The sequence below is a fragment of the Lissotriton helveticus genome, chromosome 1_1 (assembly GCF_964261635.1).
Source record: "Lissotriton helveticus chromosome 1_1, aLisHel1.1, whole genome shotgun sequence".
Lineage (NCBI taxonomy): Eukaryota > Metazoa > Chordata > Amphibia > Caudata > Salamandridae > Lissotriton > Lissotriton helveticus.
Window position 1 is genome coordinate 1,382,246,831 of NC_136057.1, and position 21,770 is coordinate 1,382,268,600.

General features: G+C 47.3%; 1 long non-coding RNA gene across 2 annotated transcripts in view; it reads left to right on the top strand.

Annotated features, from left to right (window-relative positions):
• Positions 1-17,665, top strand: part of LOC144825091 (uncharacterized) — a 1,621,997-nt gene extending 1,604,332 nt beyond the window's left edge. For both annotated transcript variants that reach the window (XR_013609275.1, XR_013609265.1), the window contains one exon: positions 17,511-17,665. This is a non-coding gene — a long non-coding RNA (uncharacterized LOC144825091). The remainder of the gene's footprint in view (positions 1-17,510) is intronic.
• The last annotated feature ends 4,105 nt before the right edge of the window (positions 17,666-21,770 follow it).

Here is a 21,770-nt window from a genome sequence, read left to right on the forward strand (position 1 = left end):
ATGTAAAGTAGGCGTACATATGCTAGACAGTGGGGGCCGAAGCCAATGGCTTCCAGGAGTTGAAAGAGGTACACTCATCTGAGGGAGTCGAAAACCTTGTCTATGTCAGCTAATAAAATTGTTGCAGGATGCCTCAGCTCCGGAGCTTTGGCCATGGCGCTATGGATCTGTCTAATATTATGGCGGGTGGCATGGTGTGGTATGAAGCCAAACTGATCCGGATTAACCAAATCCTGCACACAGGTCTGCAGACGATCGGCGAGGTTTTCGCCCAGGAGTTTGGGTTCAAAGTTAATAAGGGAAATGGGGCGGTACGAAGAAGGCTCCTCCGGTGGGCGGCCCGGCTTCAGGAACAGGGCGATCTCTGTGTGTCGCACATCCTGAGGCAGCACGCATTGATCAAGCGCTTCCTGTTTAGCTAAAATAGGTAAGGACCCAATGAGATCATGTGTGGTTGAGGAACTCCGTGGGGAATCCATTTGGGCCAGGTGCCCACCCTAGGTGCAGTGCAGCCAGTGCTGCACTGAGCTCATCTGTTGGGATGGGGGCATCAAGTTGGCCCTGCACATGATCTGCAAGCCTTCATGGGGGAATATTTCTTAGGAATTCGGCTATTAAGGCCTCCGATATCTGTTAGTGGCATGCATAAAGTGAAGAGAAATAGTGAGCGAACTCTCCAGCAACCGCCCCAGGAGACGAATCTAGGACACCATCTGTGCCACGCAGTACTGGGACGTTCGTGGGGGACCTTTCTACCTGGCATAGCCTATGGAGCATTTTGCTTGATTTTTCCCCCTACTGGTAGATTCGATGGTGTGACGCCAGCCAGATTTTCTTTGCCTCACCAATGAGATGTTGCAGTATATGTTGTTGTGTCTGAAGCATGTTTCGTTGGAGGAGTAGGCTGGGGTCGAGGACGAGCTGCGCTTCCAGGGCCCTCTGGTGGGTTTCCAATTTGACCAATTGCTCCGAGTGTTTACGTTTTTCATGGGCACAATAACTGATATCAGCCCCACGGATGGTGGGTTTTAGGGCTGCCCACAGGGTACTCTTGGATGAGACTGAGGCACATTGAATTCAAGGTAGTCTGAGACTGCACTAGCCTACATCTCCTGATAATCAGGGGCTCGGAGGTGCCATGGGGACATGCGCCACATAAAGTTTTCTTTTGAGAATGAATGTGGAGTTTGAAGAAGACCGGAGAATGTTCTGAAAGCCCTCTGGAAAGATGGATACATGAGAGAACCGGTGAATGTAGCTATGTGGTGTAAATACATAGTCCAGTCGGGACAGAGAGCCATGGACAGCCGTCATATATGTGTAACTCAGTTCGGCGGGATGATACTCACGCCATGCATCTAACCATCCCAATGTAGTGGCTAGATGGTGCAATTTGGATCTGTCAGTTTGGGGTTCTCGTCCTGATCCCCGCGTTCTATCCAGCAGTGACATGACATCGTTCCAATCCCTGCCCAGGAGTGTTACCCCTCTGGGAGTTCTCCCCATAGTCGAGTGATCCTATCTATAAAAGAATTTCCCAGTGGGGCGGGTGGAGGGGCATATATGCTGCCAACATTTATGTGCTCTCCAAGTAGTGTGCCCAATAGTATAACGTATCATCCCCTAGGGTCTAGCCAGTGCTTATTAGGAATAAAAGGGACGTGGCGATGTATTAAAATGGTGGTCCCCTGAGACCCCCTGGTAAACCCTGCATGATAGATCATGTGATATCCAAATCTGGCCAGGCATGGGGCCTTGGTGCACAAGAGGTGAGTCTCCTGTAGGAGAAGGATGTCAGCTCCATATCGCTTGGCTTGGCGAAGGATAGCGCCCCATTTAATTTTGTTGAGCAACTCCCTGACATTCCAGGACACCACAGTCAACTCACTGAGCGGGAAAATATGTGTCTGTGTGGTCACCTATCGTCTATTTTCGTGACTTTTAATACTAAGATGGTAGAATCCGAGTGTAACATCTTCGCATATATGTAAAAACTGAAAATATTCAAACATCGAACCCAATGAACCCCTCATTCCCCTCCCTCCGATACTGCCATAGACAAGGAGCATCTGTTGCGGTGAAGGGAACCCCGGACCCCATCCTCCAATAGTACTCAAACTTCCCATGTTAAATTAACATAAGATATGAATGTCTGGGGTAAGATGGTCCTGTGGCAGGACATCCACGCCAACTCAGTGTTTAATGTGGAGTAGGATTCCTTCTGATGAATGACATACGGCAGCCTGTGGAGGCCGGGGAAGTAGTGACAACTGTTCATTTTCAGGATGCCTGCCCTGGGCTTGAGCAGTGCCGGTCGGAGCCAGATCTGTGTTGTCTCTTTGATTTGTTCCTCCGTGGTCTATTCCGCTGCTAGCCCCAGGGGGAGTCTGATTCCAGCGGTGTGGGAGTATGTGGCTTCAGATGGGAATATTCATCCGTCCAGGCAAAGACAGCCTCGGTGAATCAAAGAAGTGGGATTTAGAATTATATATACCACGCATTCGGGCAGGCAATAGGAGCATATATTGCATTTTAAGGTCTCGTAGCCTACGCTTCGCCGCCGCGAAGGATTGCCGCTGCTGTTGTACCAATCTGGTATAAACTGGATAGATCATTATAGGCCGCAAATCAAATAGGAGTCTGACCCTTTGTGTTCTGCCAAATTGCAATGTCGCGTCCCGGTCGGCATAGTTCAGGCAGCCTGACAATTAAAGGCCTCGGGATTTCTCCCGGGGGTGGTTTCTTGGTTAATGCCCAGTGGGCTCTCTCTACCACAAAGCAGGTGGACAGTTTCTCAGCGGGCAAGAGACCCGTCAACCATTGAGTAATGAAATGGTTCATGGAAGAGCCCTCGCAGCCCTCCAAGAAGCCAGCGAAGCGTAGATTATTACACCTGGAGCAGCTTTCTGCATCCTCCACCCTGGACGCCAGCTTCTGTGACACCATTGTTAGCTTATTTACTTTCTTCTGTAAGGTAGATACGTAAATTCGACAGTCGAAACATGTGTCTCTGCATCCGTAATGCAGTCCACAGCTTTCCTAAGATCCTTTGCAAAAAGGAGACCTTGGACCCCACCGCTCTGATCTTGATCTTTGGCCTCGGAGATCGCCGACAGGAGTGCTGCATTGTCCGGCGCCACGCCACCTCTGTCTCCCCTGGTGGCTCCACCTGAGGTTGTAGTGTAATGGTTGAGGGTGCTCTGTTTGGTACCTGCACCTCCCGGCTTGTCTTTACCCATGACGGTAGGTAGGAGGGAAATGGATCCGACAGCCACGAGTATCCTATGGTTGGGGGGCATCTCTTGGTTAGAAGATCACTGCAAGCCACTAAGTATCAACCAGGGCATTTCTTTTACTGCGCCATGGAACACCTCAGCAGTCTGGGCCTTAGGGGCCACAAGCCGCAACGAGCCTAGCACGGCCGCCTCCACAGTCCACGATGGCCAGCCAAGTAGGCCCCTTAGTGGGAACAAACTCGCCGGACCCCCAGCCCGCGGTGCACCCCCGCCCGTCCCTAGACCTCCGGCGCAGCACTATAGCTGAGGCCCTCCCTCTTCTGGCACTGTATAAATGTCCTGGACCACCAGGCTCTTCACGTCTGGCTCAAATGTAGGATCATAGCGCTCAACAGCGCAGGCCTCCTCGATGTCTCCTCAAACCCCCAGCCCGGGTCAACAAATCAGGGGCAACACTATCAGGGGCCAGTTCGGGAGGCCCCCCCTTCCCACCGTGGGGTCAAGTTCCAATCTCCAGCCGTGTGTTACACCACCCTATACAATGTGGAGAAACAAGAGAAAGGGGGGAGGCCCATGGTGCACAGATTACTTCAAGCGCAAAGGCCCCGTCTAGGCCGAACTCTGCATCATCATGACTCCTCTGCTGCTGCCGGTCCCGTGGCTCCTCCGGCATGCGGGCATAGGTATGTTCAAGGGCTCCGCGCTGCACGGAGAGTCACAGGCCAGGCAGGGAGGCACACACACCGAAGGAGTTGTCTGGGAGCATGCCCACTACCGAGAGTTTTTCACTCTCGTCTCGGGCCCGCTTTCGTGCCCAGATCGCGGTAGTGACCTCAGCCCGTCCCTTCAGCGCCAGGCCTCGGGTGTCCCCCCCCCCTCACCTTCGGGACCTCGACCTGGTCCCTATCTCTCCTGGCTGCTCGTCAGATCAGGGGTTTGGGTGCCGGGCATGTAATGGCCTCCGAAAGGCCCTAGACTTCACAGTACATCCTGATGTGCGGTGTGCCGGCAAGATGTTGCTGACTCACACTCATGGGCCAAGAAAGGGCGCTCCAGCCACCTGCCCAGTCTACGTCACAGCCGATGTGCTCCACAACACAGGATTAGGACGAATTAATTAGCTTATTTGGTGTGGACGCGCTGAGCTTTACTGAGTTGCGTCCGTCATGTTGGCTGTCCAAGTCACACCCTAAGCTTGTATTTTTTTAATGTCTTTTTCACGGTCCCTAGGTACTCCCGTGGGAGCCATCTCGTAGTAGTTCCATCGGTACGCCTCTGCCCACAACCTCCCCCAAACCAAATGACACACAGACCAGCATGTTGGGATGAAGAAGTTGCAGGTTTATTTGTAGTACAAATAACAGAATGGGTTAACTGACAGGCGACCCCCTACACCCCGCAACCCCTTGTTGCAGGGCGCCTGAAGTTGAGCCAAAGAAGCGGACACGAGCAGCCATTGCCCGGTGTGGTACCTGGGAGGAGATCCTCCCACCGGTGGACCTATCGTCCACCCACCCCACCCTCCGGACAAGGGAGAGTTAACTCACACCTTCTCCATCCAGGCGGGGCGTTATCGGCAAGCCCCCGGTTGCTCAGGCTTACAACCGCCCTAAGGACTAACGGGGCGCCGTCGAAACCAAGTCCCCGAGAAGGGCCCCCTGGATTATGTATGACTCAGCACGGTGCGTTTCGCACTGGGGCTTCAGGTCCTGTTCCTGCGCCTGTCCTGTATGGGGATCACCTTGTAACTCCTCCTGCAGCAATAGAAAACATAAATACATTATTAATAACCCCCCTCCCCACTTCCCCCCTTTTCAGCGGGTGAGAGGCAGGGAGGGGAGCTGAAGAGCGCGGGCCTCGCGTCCGTCGGGGGGAAGGGAGGGGGCTGGGAGGCCTAAGGAGCTTACGGCTGGCGAGGAGAAGCCTAGGCGCGACCGACTAGGGAGGGGGGCAGCAGCAAAGAGGGCGCGAGGAGGGAGGGGCGACCATTATAACCTGTCCCAGGGGGGACGCCCCTTTCCCTAGTTGTTGACACCCCCCACCACCTCCACCCACCGGAAAAGGGCAGACGGCTCCCCACGGCCCTACTACGGGGTCTGCCCTCCTATGGGGTCCCCTGCAGGGACTGCGGGCATCCTGCAGATCTCCTCCATCGTGCGCTCTTAAAGGAAGGGTTTTAGAAAACACGGCTGAACAGAATTCCCCAAAATTAGGCAGAAAGCTAGATCTTTACTCAGAACATGTGCTGTTTGTGATTTAGTATAATTCTCTTCAGCTGTTTTTGAGAAATTAGGGTTCAAAAACAAGTTATATATTGATAGATGGGCTGAAATTCATAAATGCACACCTTCTGATTGGCTGATGGGGGATTTATTTATGGGAATGCTTCGATCTGCTGGCCACAACATACAATTTTTTTTGCTGCAGCCATTGAAGGACTAGTGAACTTTATCCCTTTTCTGAAAATGTTTTTTACACAATTACATTAGGGGGCATTGTTGGGATTCTTTGACCCATTAGCCCTGGTGCCAAAATGTATTACTTTTTTCAGTGTCATACAGTGAAGAGGAGCTCCTGCAGGGTTGGCCAAATGTTTTTTTTGTTTTTTTAAATGTGGGTCACCGTATTGTTTTTATTAATACCACTGGGAAGTGCAAGGGAAACCCGAGGATGTATAGGAACCAGGGGGTACATAATGGTTTAAAGGAACAAGGGTCCCTATGACCAATAGTCATACATTTACTGAAAAGAAGAAGTTAGAACCAAGCACAATGTCCATGAAAGCAGATAAAATCACATTCACTTAACAAATAAGTCAAAATGTTGGGGAGAAACAGAAAACACAGAAGACAAAAAAAACGTAGACAGACTCAGGCAATATGTGCCGAAAATCGTCTTAGTCACAAAAAATATGTGGCCACAAATCCGCCCTATATTAAATATTTTATACAGTATAGGATCAGTGTGCAAGAGTCGACAACGTTTCGATCCTATACACATATCAGGATCATCATCAGGACATTATGAGTATGATGCCTCAGAATATTACTCAATGGTAAGGAAATAATAAATGAAAGAAAAAGGAAGGAGAAAAGGAAGAAAGAAGAAAAGAAAGTTAGTTGCCACCTAAATGATGTCTTTGCGTACAAGCACAACAATCCAAACAATGCTCATACCCTGAAAAGGGGCGAGGGGAGTGCATGAAATAAGTGCCCGGGGCCTTACAGCCAGGTGAGGCCCAAACCAAGTCTCTGAGAATGCTCAGTGACCGGAAACAATTGATCCAATAACATGCTATCACAAACAATCGTTTGCTTACCGTGGGGAAGATCACCGGTATTGAGCACCGGGACAATGCCCAATAAAGGAGAGCTGAATTGCCAGGCACCAGGGTCGGATTGGGATCACAATTTGGCCCGGGCACTGACGAAAATAGTGGCCCACATTTGCAGGGCGTGGCCCACATTCGCGGGGCGTGGCCCACATTCGCGGGGCAGAGGTACAGAATGACTTAAGTTTCAGAGCGCAGCCTCCACAAGAAAACCATACAGGGAGGCACTAAGAGGAATTAAATTAAAATTTTGCATCAGAAAAGCTGTGTTAAAAATACGGACATGTTTTATTAAAGTGTCCTCTTTAATTATCATGTTCCCTTTGCAAAATTATAAAGCGTGAACAAATGGTTATTTTTTATAGTTGTTTTTCCATTTGACAGTTTTATATAGTGTGAATTCAGCCTACAACAAAGGCTATTTGAGTTCTATTCATGAGCACCAATTACAGTACATAAGATCCGATTTTGTATTTAAGGGCCTGGGCGATGAAGTGATCTGCCCAGAATCACAGGGTATTGAGCAGACGCTGGGACTCAAACCTGATTCCCCATCTCTGCAACTCTGGTGTAAGGCCACATATGCCTATGCACACACAAGGAATGAAAGTGGGAGGATATTGTTCTTGTGAAGGACACAGGGCCAAGATGACAATGGCCTACAAGCTGAGTAACTAAAAAAACAGCAAGACCCTTTCTGTTACAAAATTATTTGAGCCCTCCAGCGCAGGAGCACCTGAAAAGCAGCGAGGCCCTGCTACTACTAACCTACTCAGCTCTCCCCAGCCCTCCAGCAGAGGAGCACATGAACAGCAGTGAGGCCCCTGCTCTTAGTAAATTAATTAGCCCTTCCCTGCCCTCTGTGGCCTCAGGGCAATGTCCTAGCAGGGGAGCATAATACACAGCTGCTGGGTCCCAAGGTAGCCAGGGGGAGGCTGAGGTGAAGATGGTGCGAGTTCCAAACATCACCTGTCCCCCACTGCGAGAGCCATTCTTCCTGTCCACTATACCCTGAATGAGAAGGGCTGTAGGCGCAGTGTTAGGACAAACAATGTTTCTGGGCTGCTGGGCCCCAGAGGGGGGTGGGGTGAAAATGACTCAAAGGCCTAAGCAAAACCTGGCCCCCAGGGAGGCAGATTCTTGTACATAACCCCCCCCACCCCCCCAGCCCACCCTCAGCATGAATGCTTTGCAGGGCAGGGGTGAAGGAAAGGCCACAGCTGATAATCACTGTACGTCCGCCCAGTGAAGCTGCTTTCTTTTCTCTGTCTTCTGTCTCAGTACCCTCTGTGGCCCGTTTTTTAGGTCGAGCTAGAGTTGCGCATGCGCAGCATGCGTGTCTAGCTCGGTACCTATTGTTTTCAGTTTCCTGGGAATCTGAGACAGGGGATGTGCACGGGCGCCGATTTCTCCTCGTGGGCGCGCACAGTGCCGTGCACATCCCCTGCCTCAGATTCACAGCCTTTCTCAAGCACACACAGCCACACTCACGCATGCGCACACACACATACACCCACGCAGGCACAATGCATCGGGACACACGCACACATACAGAGACCCCCACACACACGAGCGTGCACACACACACACACACACACGCACACACACACACACACCCCCCCTCACTCCCACTCCCACTCCCACTCCCCCCACTCACCGCATCGGCACCTTTCCGGACTCTGCAGCCTCCGCGTCACCGCTGCTCCTTTCGCCAGCCACTCCTTGGGCGCGGGCTTCAGAAGACGGAAGTCCCGCCCCACAGCAGGTTTCGATTTCTTATGGTATTTACCGTTCTAAGATGGCCGCCATGGTACTGCTGGCCCAGTCCTATTTCCACTTCAACTCGGTCTGCCTTCCTGTGTTGTTGTTTCTGGAGTTTGCAGCGGGGGGGGGAAATGTTTGTGCCTCAGGTGGCCTGCCCCGGAACAGGAAGAGGAAGGTAAAGGGGTCGCACGTATTTTGTTTTGGAACAGGCGCTGAACACACCCGAGGTTGCTTGTACCGCTATTTACAGGAAGAAGGATCACGGTTTCCTGCGGGCTGAAACTTGTGCTGTATCTGGGCGAGGTAGCATGCCCCCCGTCCGTTAAATGATATCTACTTCCCATCCTGGTAATTTCTCTTATGACTAATTAGTACATACCGGCTGATAGCGCATTTTTTTCCAGTTTTATCATGCTTTCGTTTTGTATAAAAAGCTGTTTGCTTTGTCTTTGTTGATGGTGATTATTATTATACAGAATTGGCAAGTTTTCAATTTGCTTATGTGTGACATTCAGATGTGTGGAGTGTGTTTATGTGTGACATTAACAGGTTTTTTTGTAAGTCACTTTGAGTGACACTTTATTGAGAGTAGAAAATGCAGTTGCGTCCATATCAAAATGCATTGGTCTGTAAGAAATAAACCTTTTTCATATGTGCAGTGTTTTGAAAGGGATCTTAAAAGCCACAAAACGCAAACAGTGTGAACAGTGGCATGTGAGAAAGGACACGGATGCATAGAGCCTTCATTGCTTAAACTGAGAGCCTATTCTGTTGCATCCTAGTTTATCGAGATACAAGCAACGGGTAATATCCCAGAGGCTGTTCAGAGCATCGGGGACCAACATATTATCTCCTGGACCATGTGTGACTAAACTGACAGCCTGATACTGAAAGTACACAGGTTATGTTAATAGTAGGGTTTAGGAATTCCAACCTCACCATTTCTTCTGCAAATGTAGTGCCTCTTTAAAAAGAATTAGGGAGTTCGCATTGATAACCTACTTCTAACTGCAGTCTTTAGACTGATAGATCATAAGGAAGCCAAGTTAGTGTTTGGGGCACATCGGCTGTTTCCCTTTTACAGACCAGGAAATTCATAGTACCCTTTCTCTTGCCTCCTCTCTTCAACCTTCGCCTTGGCTTTCACACTTCCTCACCCATTGTCACTTCCATTTTGCATTCCATCCGTCTTTTCTCCTGTAATGCTCTGTTTTCATCACTCGCTCATAATCTGTCACAATTGCATTTCTCCTCATTCTTTCTACCCTTTCTTTATCCTCCATCTTGTCTGGACCTTTATTATTGAACGTTAACAGATGCATGTATCTGCTGTAAAATAAAAAGCTTTTCGACATGCCATTACGTTTTATCTTAAGAGCATCTTTTCTGCTTGTTTTACGTGGATCATCTAGAGAGATCGTACCACGCCCACTGTGGAGTTTGTACTAAGGCTTTTAGCAGGAGAAGATTCTCTGATATCTGCCCTCAAAGAATCGCATGCTAAGAAACACTGCAGTGTTCATGCAGGGGCATGCGAGCATCAAAGCCAGAGGTTGCAAAAATGAATTTATTTGGATGTAGGTTGTAACCAAAATATGCCACGGGCCTACAAATCACAGTTAGGAAGCAGCAGTAATCATACATGTGGATATGTCAGGGCCTGGAGTTAATGAGAGGGTTCAATAACAAGGACATTCCAGGGCTTCTCCATTTTAGTTACAGCTCCTGTCTGGCTCCATTCCCCAGCGATCAATGGTGCCACTGAGGAAATCAAGCACAGTACTCCTTAATACTTAATATTGGATACATTCCCATCCATCCTCCCACTCCACCCCACCATCCATCCATCCCCCAATCCATTCATCCATCCCCCCCATCAATCCATCCCCTATCTCCAACCCCCATCCATCTACCCCCCCAGTCCACCCCCACTCCATCCATCCATCCCCCCACTCCATCCCCCCCTCCATCCATCCATCCACCCCCACTCCATCCATCCATCCACCCCCCACTTCCTCCATCCATCCCCCCGCTCCATCCATCCCACTCCATCCATCCATCTCCATCCATCCCCCCCACTCCATCCATCCATTCCCCCCACTCCATCCACCCCCCACTCCATCCACCCATCCCCCCACTCCATCCATCCCAGTCCATCCATCCATCTCCATCCATTCATCCATTCCCCCCACTCCATCCATCCGTTCCCCCCACCCCATCCACCCATCCATTCCATCCATCCATTCCCCCCACTCCATCCATCCAACCCCCCACTCCATCCATCTATCCATTCCCCCGACTCCATCCATCCATCACCGCCCCACACTCCATCCATCCCCGCCCCACACTCCATCCATCCCCGCCCCACACTCCATCCCTCCCCCGCCCCACACTCCATCCCTCCCCCGCTCCACACTCCATCCCTCCCCCGCCCCACACTCTATCCCTCCCCCGCCCCACACTCCATCCCTCCCCGCCCCACACTCCATCCCCCCTCTATCTCTCGCCCTCCCTCTATCTCTCTCTCGCCCTCTCTCTATCTCTCTCTCCATTCAACAACTGATTCAAATTTGTTCTCTCAAGTTTCAAGCTTTATTACAAATGTCACAAAAAGAAGTTGATATTTCACTTCTGTTCTTGGATTTTGTCACAATAAAATACACTGAACATAATCTTCACAAAAGTTATTTACAAACGTTTAAGATATTAAGCTATTGCCATTATAAATTACAATACCTTTTATTTAAGTATTAATTATTTAAAAACATTAAAAGCCATTGCTATTTGTTATATCAATACATCTAAGTCACTTAAATACAACACATATTGCATTACAAATGCTTTAGGTGTCACATTTGCGAAAGTTAAAGCTATTAGCATTGTAAATGACAAAGCTATTAATTTCGCTATTTTCAAAACAAACACATAAGTAAAAAATGTGTCATTACAATACCAATAGCTCAAACTTTCCTGATGCGAGACCTATTGCATTGCAAATGCTTGTTTTTCTTCCCTTTCCCAGTCCACAGAGCTGTGGACTGGGAAAGGGGAGAAAAAAACTCGGCCCACAGAGGGCACTCAGACAGCGGCCCTTCGGCCAATGCCCGAGTGCCCGCAGTGCCAATCCACCCCTGCCAGGCACAATCGCGGCACCAGGAGACTTAGGGTCTAAAATAAGGGCAACCGTAATAAGAGCCATGCCCCATGTGCCACAACAAGAGAATGAAGAATGCGCCGAGGACGTCTGCGCCTTCAGGTGCTACAAGGTAGAGTGCCAATGCCCCTGGCTTCAGTATGGGAATAAAGGAGGGACTCAAGCGAGGGAGCACTCTGGGGGGCAAAGTGCGGCTGAATTGGCAGTCAAATTGGAAAGGGGATGGAGCTGGAGACTTGAAAGAAACCAAAAGAAATAAGAATTTAAAGAGGCCCAGACGATCTAAATAAGAAGTGCACTAAATTAGGCCAGAATACAAATTAGAAATGAGTGGCGCCATCTAAACAATTTGGAAAAATATAAATTACAGCTTTAGAGAAATCGAAAAGTCATACAAGGATTTGAAATACAAATGAATAGTACATGAAAGAAAGAAATGTCCAGCTCGTGTGTAATAAGGAATCAGATGCAACAAAAAATAAGAAAAAATCCTAAATGGGTATAAAATACGTATGAATATTATACTAACAAGTATCAGAGTTGGGAGAGAAGGAAGGTCTAATTAGTCCTTAATCAGAATTAAGAGTCTTGCAAGATCTGAATCTGGACTAATGAATTACCAAAAATAGTCCATTGGTAATCACGTATATTCTTGATGAATGCAACTATAGAATTGGGAGGAGGCTCGCTGCAGTGATATCCAATCCTCCATTTTGTTCAATCCAGTGTGTAGGCTGTCCGGTCCTGATTCACAAAGGTAAGCTTACACTTTTGTGGAAGTTTACGTTTGTTTGGAATTCACAAAAATGTATTTAATCGTAAATTTACAAGTGTGGAGACTCTGAAGTTGGGATTGAGAACTCCGCACATAAAAAGATATTACATACCTATCGTTTATTGTGTGGAGTCCTCTGCCCTGACATCAGAGTCTCCGCACGCGCATACTTATGGTTAAAATGCAGATTTGTGAATTCCAAATAAATGTAAACTTACACAAAGTGTAAGTTGACATTTGTGAATCAGGCCCATTGTGTGCAAAATCCTTTTCAATTCGTCCTTGTTCAGTATGGATGAAATGCCTCTGCTTCTGTCTGGTTCCTTCCCCACAGCAATGATTTGCAAACGTAGGTTATTCTGATTATGATGGAGCTCCTCAAATATTCAACCAATGGGGCAGTTATGACATCTGAGGCAACTCCTATGCTGGCAGTTTCTTAGCCGAATCTTTTGTGTTGTCTCTCCTGTGTATAGCAAGTTACAAGGGCACGTAATGGCATAGATCACATTGGTAGGGTTGCAATTTGAATAATGCTGCACAGGGACTCTCTAATTTTTGTGAATTAATTCCTTTGTTTCAATTGTGAAATCGCAGACACTGCAATTACCACATTTGAAGTGGTTTTTCAAAGGGGCTAAACCCCACAAATTATTGAGCATGTGGTCACTCTTAGTAGGGGGTAGACTAGCTCTGACTAGGTGGTCTTTAATACTCTTGTTCTTGCGAAATGCAAAGATTTGTCACTCAAATGTAAGGCCACCTGTGTTCAAAACATTTCAGTGTTGCAAAATACTTTTTTTCACTTGGTTCGATACGGTTGAAAAAATGGTTACACATACCAGTCTGTCTGTGTCTCTCTTCTCTTTAGATGTGAGTAGTACCTCCCTAGGGCCGTACCAAGACATCGTCATAGATCTCTTCACTAGTTTGCGTGGATAACCTCTGGACAAGAGCTTTTGTGATAACGTTTCAGCCTCCTCGAAGAAGTCATGTTAGAAAAAACTATTCCTCCTTATATGCAAAAATTGTGAGTAGTAGTGGAGCAAGTCCTGCAGTGCTCTGGGGTTGTGGCTTGAGTAGGCCAACAAAGTGTTTCTCTCTCTGGGTTTGCGATAGAGGGATGTTTATAATTCCCCATCCCTTGCTTTTACCACCAGGTCAAAAAAGGATATTTCAGTTTTGCTGTGTTGGAGAGTGAATGTAAGGCCTTTGCAGTGGCATCAATCCAATTGAGAAGTTATGAGAGCGATCTGGCGAACCCTGGCATATAAAGAAAATGTTGTCAGTGTATAGCTTCCATATAATATTATGGCTTCAAAATGGATTGAGGTCGGATAGGATGAGCTCAGTTTCAAGGTCATCCATGAACAGATTGGCAAAATTGGGAGCAAAATTAGCCCCCATAGATGTTTTTTTTACTTGTTGAGAAAAGTCACAGTTAAAGTAGAAGAAGTTGTGTGACAAGATCAATCTGGGTAGCTCAATGATAAAAGTTGTGGAAACTTGGTGTGGATGTGCTTTTTTATTTATGTTTTTTTTCAAATAACTTTAATGCCTACTAGCTGGGGGATATTGGTGTATAGTGATTCAATATCCATCATACCAAGCAAGCGCTTACTTTTGTCAAATGCGAAATGTTCAGTCTGGTTAATAAGATCCATGATGTCTGTATTGTAGCATGCAGTGTTGGAGATGAAGTGTTTGATAAAAAAATCAATGCACCTACCTATGGGTTAAAATAAAGACCCACAACCAGAAATGATGGATCTATCCAGGTAGATTCCTGGTTCTGGTGTATCTTTGTTAAGGTATAAGTAACCAGCATACAAGGAGTCTTGGTATTGAGAAATAAGTGTTCATTTTGACCTAAAAAGTCTTCTGTTTTACCTCTACCTGTAATATCAGAACATTTTCCATGGAGTTTCTTGGTGGGGTCAGTGCTCACTTTCAAGTAATGTTCATTGTTTGCAAATTGTCTTATGATTTCCGCTTTGTATTGGTCAGTATTTTGCACAACCATTCTGCCACCCTTATCTGCTGGTTTAATAATCAGAGAGCTATTCTGTTTGAGACTAAGTAGTGCCTGCGCTTCTGATGCTGAGATGGTTTAGGGAGCAAATATCCTTTGATGTTCTAACTTAGAGATCTCTTTCTGTATGAGTCTCTCAAAATTGTGGACTTCAGGAGGAATGGAATTGTTCAGAGGTTAGAAAGTGGAAGCTGGTCGAAATCCAGTGTTAACTTTGGTAGGAGCATATGGATGGTCAGCAAAAAATGTACGTACTCTAATCTTCCTGAAGAACGGAAGGATTTCTGTCTGTAAATCCAGAACATTGGGGCAGATAGTGGGAACTAATGAAAGGCCTTTGCTCAAGAGTAATATCTCAGTTCAGCATGTGTAGTGCGTGGACAGATTGAAAATGAGAATAGTCTGTAAAGTATGTGTCATGGTTTTAGAAGCGTTTTGCAGTAGGTTAGCAGAAGTGTCCATACTAATTGATGACCCCACTGGTAGCACTTCTGCCTCGTTTGTCTGCTACCCAGAGTGCTGAACCAACTCTGGCCTTGTCCTCTCACTCTCCTGCGAGGTCTGGGTTGGCATCTCCATAAAAATGTAGGGTTGGTCACTCCAGTAGAGAAGCTAGTGCCCTCACCTGGGTCAGAATTATCAGCTGAATCCTCAGAGGGGTCTCTAAATGAAACAATTTTGTTCTGTCTATTGCATCTACTTCTGGGGCATCAAAAAGTTGGGTTTGTGGTGCAGCTGTCCGGCTTTCGGGGCTGGGAGGCCATTGGGATTGACCCGTGGGGGCAGTTGTACACGGGTGCACTCTTAAGTCCTTTCTTGATATACAAACAGAATATGATATGTCCCGCACGTAATTCTAGCGCTATCTCCAGTTCCGGCACGCCTTTACTCCATACATATCGCACCTAACAGAGATCCCTGAATTTAACCCCATCGAGGCAAAACATTTTATGGGCGACTTGAGGGACCATAAAATAACTAAAATATACCACACACTCATCAACAATACCCCTACCACATTACACAAACCTAGCAGAGAGGCATGGCAGCAGGACTTAGGCCCCTTAGAGGAGGACGACTGGGTAGAGGCTCCGGAATCCCCGTGCAGTGCAGCAACTGCGGCCCGCCTGCGTCTTATCCAGTTCAAATACTTACACAAGCCTATTATACCAGACACAGACTGTGGCGTGCCGGGCTCATCGCAATCCCGCATTTCTTACGCTGTAGATCTATGGAGGGTACCTGCCTGCATACGGTGTGGTCCTGCCCAACACTGTAAAGGTTCTGGAAGGGGGGTGTTTGCATGTCTTTTTGAGGTTCTAGGGAGGGACATTGCATCCTCACCGAGGCTGTTACTGGAAACTGAACGGAGCCCCTGGAAATTAGGATATAACCCTACCAAGGAAAATACAGGTTTGGAAAAGGAAAATACCAGGCACAGTACTGTTTAACTACAGAAGGGCATATAAACTCTGAATATCTATATGTTCCAGCTTTTCTTAAATATCATCACGAGAAACATTTAAGTCATTGCATTTATGTTTGATTCTTTTTTATTTAAAAATTATGATTTTTTGTTACTATGTAGAAAAAACTTTCACATCCAAAAACTTTTTTACGTATGCAAAATTGATAAGCACAAGTTCCCAATAGTAATAATTAGAACCACAATTGTAACATCATCTAATAATCTGATGTGACATTAGACAATCGTTTGACTAAATCTCTTGATACAATTTGTCTGGCACAATTTAATACTCAAAACTTCACAATACGTCTATTGACAATAACTTGATAGTTAGCTTGTATAATCATTTAGAGTACAATGTGCAGAGATTGGTGAAACATTGTACCGAGGCTGACCATGCTGAATATTACAGAGGATATAGGTGGAAATAGGTATAAGCGCCACCTCCTATTTCTGGGTCTCACGCTGGCAAAAAGAGATATTGCCCAGGTCTGGAAAAATGTATCTCCACCGTCGCTTGGGGTATGGAAGAGGGGTCTTAACTTTTTATGGGCCTGGAACTTCAGGTCTACAAAGCAAGGGGCTGCCCCCGTAAACACTACAAAATTTGGAAAAGATGGGCTGATTACAGGAGACTTGGGGCCAGATGTAGGAAGACCATTACCGGTCGGTAACGGCTGAAATCGTCCGTTACCGACCGGTAATAGGCTTTTTCTATGTAGGTAGCAAATTTACCGATTCGGTATTTACCGAATCATCATTTACCGATTTGGTATTTACCGAATCGGTAAATGAAATATAGGAAGCACTTTGAAGAGTGCTTCTGTGCTTACAGGATTCGTTATTTACCCCCAACTATTAGTTTGTGGTAAATAACGAATACCTCTGTAAATGCAAATCTGTGCATTTACACCTGTGCCATGTGATAGACATACATGCCCTTAGGGCATGTATGTGTGCCACATGTGCACACAAGCACTATTCAGGGGTGCAACAGGGTGTCAAAGTGAAACCCTGCCACCCTTGACTCTTTCCCTATTTTACGGCCCATCGGAATGAATGGCAATTACCGAATCTTAGAGATTCGGTAATTTTTACCGATTTTTTATCTACATAGCATTTACCGATTCGAAAATACCGAATCGGTATTTTCGAATCAGTAAATTTAAATTACCTACATCTAGCCTATATCTGGAGCCTCCTCCCCCCGGTTTGACGCTGCAGAACCCTTGCTATGACACTGGTAGACTGGCATTTGCGTAGTGCTTCTATTTGCTGTGACTATGGGTGCCAGAGACTTTCCCTATATTCAGAACTGATTTACTTGTTAAACGGAGGCAATGTTGCACAATTGTTTTTTCTTTCTTCTTTTTTGTTCCTATTTGTCTTCGAAATGCATCCTACGTGCAATCAATCCTTTAATATTGTTGAAAATGTTGACTTTCATATATGTTATCCTGTGTACGTACCTTGGGTGCCCTGCAAGACCCTCACATTGTATTGGCTGTCAACAATAAAATTATGTTGTGAAAAAAAAACTATGGTTTGAGAAATTCCTGTTAGTGTAAAAGTCGTTAAATAAGGGTATATATATTTTCTCCCTTGTAGTTACATATGCCTTTTTTTTTTTTTACTTTGTTAAACTTTTATCCTGTCCATTTCTATTAAATTCAGCAATTGTTTATTCAGTTTTCTCCAGTAAACTCTTAGCGTCAGTTATCAAGTCAAATTCTTTGATTTGTTTTTCTAGGTACAGAATTTATTCTCAAAGTTTTTTCCAATGTTCAGTTGCTGTGTCAATTGAGCAAGCTGTACTGATAAAGCAGAAGCTGTGCCAGTATTTCTTGTCATCAGTAAATACCCCCGGATATTTCTAACTTGTAGCCCAAGTGGTATGGTGCCAGATTTCAGGTATTCAGTTAACGTTGTTATCATTAGTTGCACCCTTATATATTTCTTTTTGCATTTTGCCAATTGATCAAATAAATTGGACCTTGCTGGTGGGGTTGATTCACTAGTGTCCGGGATGGTCCTTCTCATATTTTTTATATACTTATCTGTATACAATAGAGTGTGTTCTGACATACAAAACAGAATGGATAGTGATCTATGGAATCAGGATGTATAAGCAAAAAAAACGAGAAAGGAGTCAGAAAGAGGAAGAAAGGAAGAGAAAAAAGGACTAGACACAATATCAATGAAAGCAAATAAAATCTCATTTATTTAACAAATAAGTCAAACTGGTGGTAGAATCAGAAAACACAGAAGACAAAAATATCATGTAGACAGGCTCAGTCAATAATGTGTGATGTAAATCAGAAAATGTCATGAGTCAGATATTAGGTCAAAAGCCATGTATGGAGAGGGCTCAAGTTATCTTAACTATGCAACCATGCACAGCATGTGGCAAGGCCCTGTGTCCAACCCCCCCGTGGCCGGTCAACACCCCGTTGTTGACAAACACCCCATGGTCGAGCATCACCCATGGATACCCTGGCCAGCACCCAATAATTGAGTATCGCCCCATGTACACCCACATTTCCCTTTATTTGTGCGGTGCTACAGTACTGCCGAACTACCACAAAATTACATGGGACCACATGAGCACCGCGGTGATACTGCGGTAATGTCGTTTCCATACAATTTTTTTTTTTTTTTAAATTTGATCTGTGGGTGATCCCAGAGGGCTAGGGGTTCAGACCACTCCTACCCTGCCCTCTTATACCTTTTTTTGTTTTTTCACTACTCAGGGACTGAGTCATGTTGCGACCAGCCAATTTGATAGCATGCTTTGACTTTAAGTTACTGCACAGGTACATTGACCTGAAATGTCTATACATTTTGATCCTTGATTTCTCTAAAGCTACTGATCAGATTTACACCAAATCAAAAAAAAAATCATGCTTTCTGGGTAAAGATTTAGCTTTCTGCCAAATTTGATGTAATTCCATTTAGTCTTTATCGCTGTAGCTGTATCTAACATTTCCCATTCAAAATTGTATGGGGATCCCCCCTTTTTCTCAGCCCCATTTAACAGACCCCCAAAAACGTTCCAGTATGAAGCTTCGGTTGATGTACGTTTTTTTGACACTTTTGTTAAGAATTGTTAAGACTTGTTAAGCAACGCCAAAGTAACAAAGCAACAAAAATATATTTCCTTTGGAAACTTCATCCTACTATAACAGCACAGTGGCAAATTCCACTACGTAATGTATACAGATTGTTAGATAGATATTTTGGACCCATCATAATGCATGCAAACCCTGAAATTGCATCAAAAACCATTTACGATTTGTACAGTTATACCCTTTAAGGTCCTGCTTCATGAGACCCTTCATGCATACCTTCTGTGTCCCCATGGCACAATAGGTAGTCTCTGGATGAGTAAACCTGACTTAATTTGGAAAGTTTTTAGCTATATAGTCCTGTGAAATGTGCAGTATTAGAAAAAGAGTACCATGATTGTGTAGTCCAAAGGTGTAAGCTTTATTGACCTCAACAGGTAGGTCTCTCCCCCTCCGCACAGCAACGCCTGTGTCTCCCTGCCCCAGCTGCCGCTGCTGAGGAAGTTCGAGGCCCTCCACCACCCGCAGGCTACCACCTGCACCTCATCCCTGGTGGCCAGTGGTAGGCCATAGGTAGGCTTGTTCATCCTCCGCTTTATTGCTTTTATTGTATTGCCTGTATTGTCATTGTTGTGTCTGTGACTGGTGTTGTCTGTCTTCCCCCGCTGCCTGTACGTGGTCCGTGCCCCTTTTTCTTTCCTCTGTTCCCCTCGCTGTCCCCGTGTTCTCTCTGCCCGGTCTTTCCTTCTGTACCCCTTCGCTGCCCCCGTGTCTCTGCCCGGTTTTCCCTTCTGTTCCCCATGCTGCCCCGTGCCTCTCTGCCCGTTCTGCCTTCTGCTCTTAGCTGCCCCTGTATTTCTGTGTTCTGTATTTTGCCTCTGTACCACTCGTTTTTCCGGTATTTCTGTGCCCTTTTGCCTTCTGTGCTACTCGTTTTCCCCTTGTTTTTGTGCCCCTTTTGTCTTCTGTACCACTACTTTTTTGTGCCCGTCTGCCTTCAGTGCCACTCGGTTTTCCCTCGTTTTTGTGCCCCTTTTGCCTTCTGTTCCACTCGTTTTTTTGTGCCCTTCTGCCCTCTGTTCCACTCGTTTTCTGTGCCTTTCTGCCCTCTGTGCCACTCGTTTTTTCCATGTTTTTGTGCCATTCTGCCGTCTGTTCCACTAGTTTTTTGTACCCTTCTTCCCTCTGTGCCACTCGTTTTCCCCTTGTTTTTGTGCCCCTTTTGCCTTCTGTTCCACTCGTTTTTTGTGCCCTTCTGCCCTCTGTTCCACTCATTTTTGTGTGCCCTTCTGACCTCTGTGCCACTCGTTTTTCTCTCGTTTCTCTGCTCCTTTTGCCTTCTGTTCCACTCGGTTTTGTGCCCTGTTGCCTTCTGTGCCCCTCGTTTTTCCCCTCGATTTTGTGCCCCTTTTTCCTTTTGTTACCTTCGTTGTCCCTCACTGTCCTCGCTGCTGCGTCCCCGCCCCCCTGACGGCCCACTGCCCATTCGCTACCCCCGCCTCCCAGCCGCTCTTCTTTCCCACCTTCCCATATATGGCGGCTGCTGTGTGGCCGCGCCGTTGTGCGGCCGCGCCGCTGGCGCGCCGAATGTGCGCCTAAGGCAAGCCCGTCCACACCCGTCCACGCCTGGACCGTGCCCAGCGCCAGAACCCCTGCCTCCCGCACCCACCACGACGACTACCGCCACTACGACGCCACCAGCACTCTGCACGTTCTCAACTCCGGATGGAGCAACACCTGCTTCAATGCCGCCCTGAAACGCACACATGACCCCTTCACCTGCCGGAGCTGCAGCTACACCAGCCTCAGAGCCAACGAACCACCCACCAAGAAAGAACCCAACCACCTCCGATGCATACTACTGAACACCCGCTCCGCGCAAGCATGCGGTCGTGCCCTGGGACCTGCTCGACACAACATCCCCGGACATCGCCTTCCTGACAGAGACCTGGTTTAACGACTCCTCCGCACCCGACATCAGCCATCTCAGATGGCTACCAGATCACCTGCAGAGGCTGCAGAAATGGAGTCGGAGTAGGAATCACCATCGTCCACAATCATCAGGGCCTCAAATAGCACTGACGACGCGCTCATTACCGCCAAACACATGCATTTCCAGACCCACACAGACCCTAACTCCACCCTCAGAGGCACCCTTGTCTACCGCCCCCCGGACCCCACACCCAGTTCAGCGACTCCATCGCCGACTTGATCAGCACGCATGCCCTGTCCTCCACAGACTACATCCTCCTCGGAGACCTGAAATTTCACCTTGAGAACAACACCGACAAAAACTCCACAACTCTGATCGATAACCTCGCCAACCTCGGACTGAAGCAACTCGTCACAACGCCCACCCATTCCGCCGGCCAAACGCTCGACCCCGTCTTCTCCTCAAGCCCGCACGTCTTCGTCAGCCACACCACCAAACTCCTCCGAACCGATCACCGCTGCATCCACTTCGCCTTCCAGAAGCCTACCACACACCACCGCACCCAACAGATCCCCCGCCGCTGCTGGAGCAAAATCACTGAAGACCAACTACACGCAAACCTCGCTCTCAGCCCATCCACCGAACCCTCCAACACCGCCGACGCTGCCCGCAGCCTCAGACGCTGGATCGAGGACTGCGCCAACACCCTCGCCCCGCTGAAGAAACCCCCCAACAGAAACACCAGCAAGAGGGCCAGCTGGTTCACCCCAGAAATCCTAGCCTCCAAGCAAGCCTGCCATAAACTAGAGAAGAAATGGCACAGTGAACAAACTCCGGACAGCCACGCAGCACACAAGGACGCCATCCGCAACCACCACCACCTCATCAGGGCGGCCAGAAGGACCTCCTTCAAAGATCGCCTCGACAACAACGCACACAATAGCAAGGAGCTCTTCAACATCGTGAAGGAACTCTCCAACCCTAGCTCCAACACCAACGACATCCTGCCGTC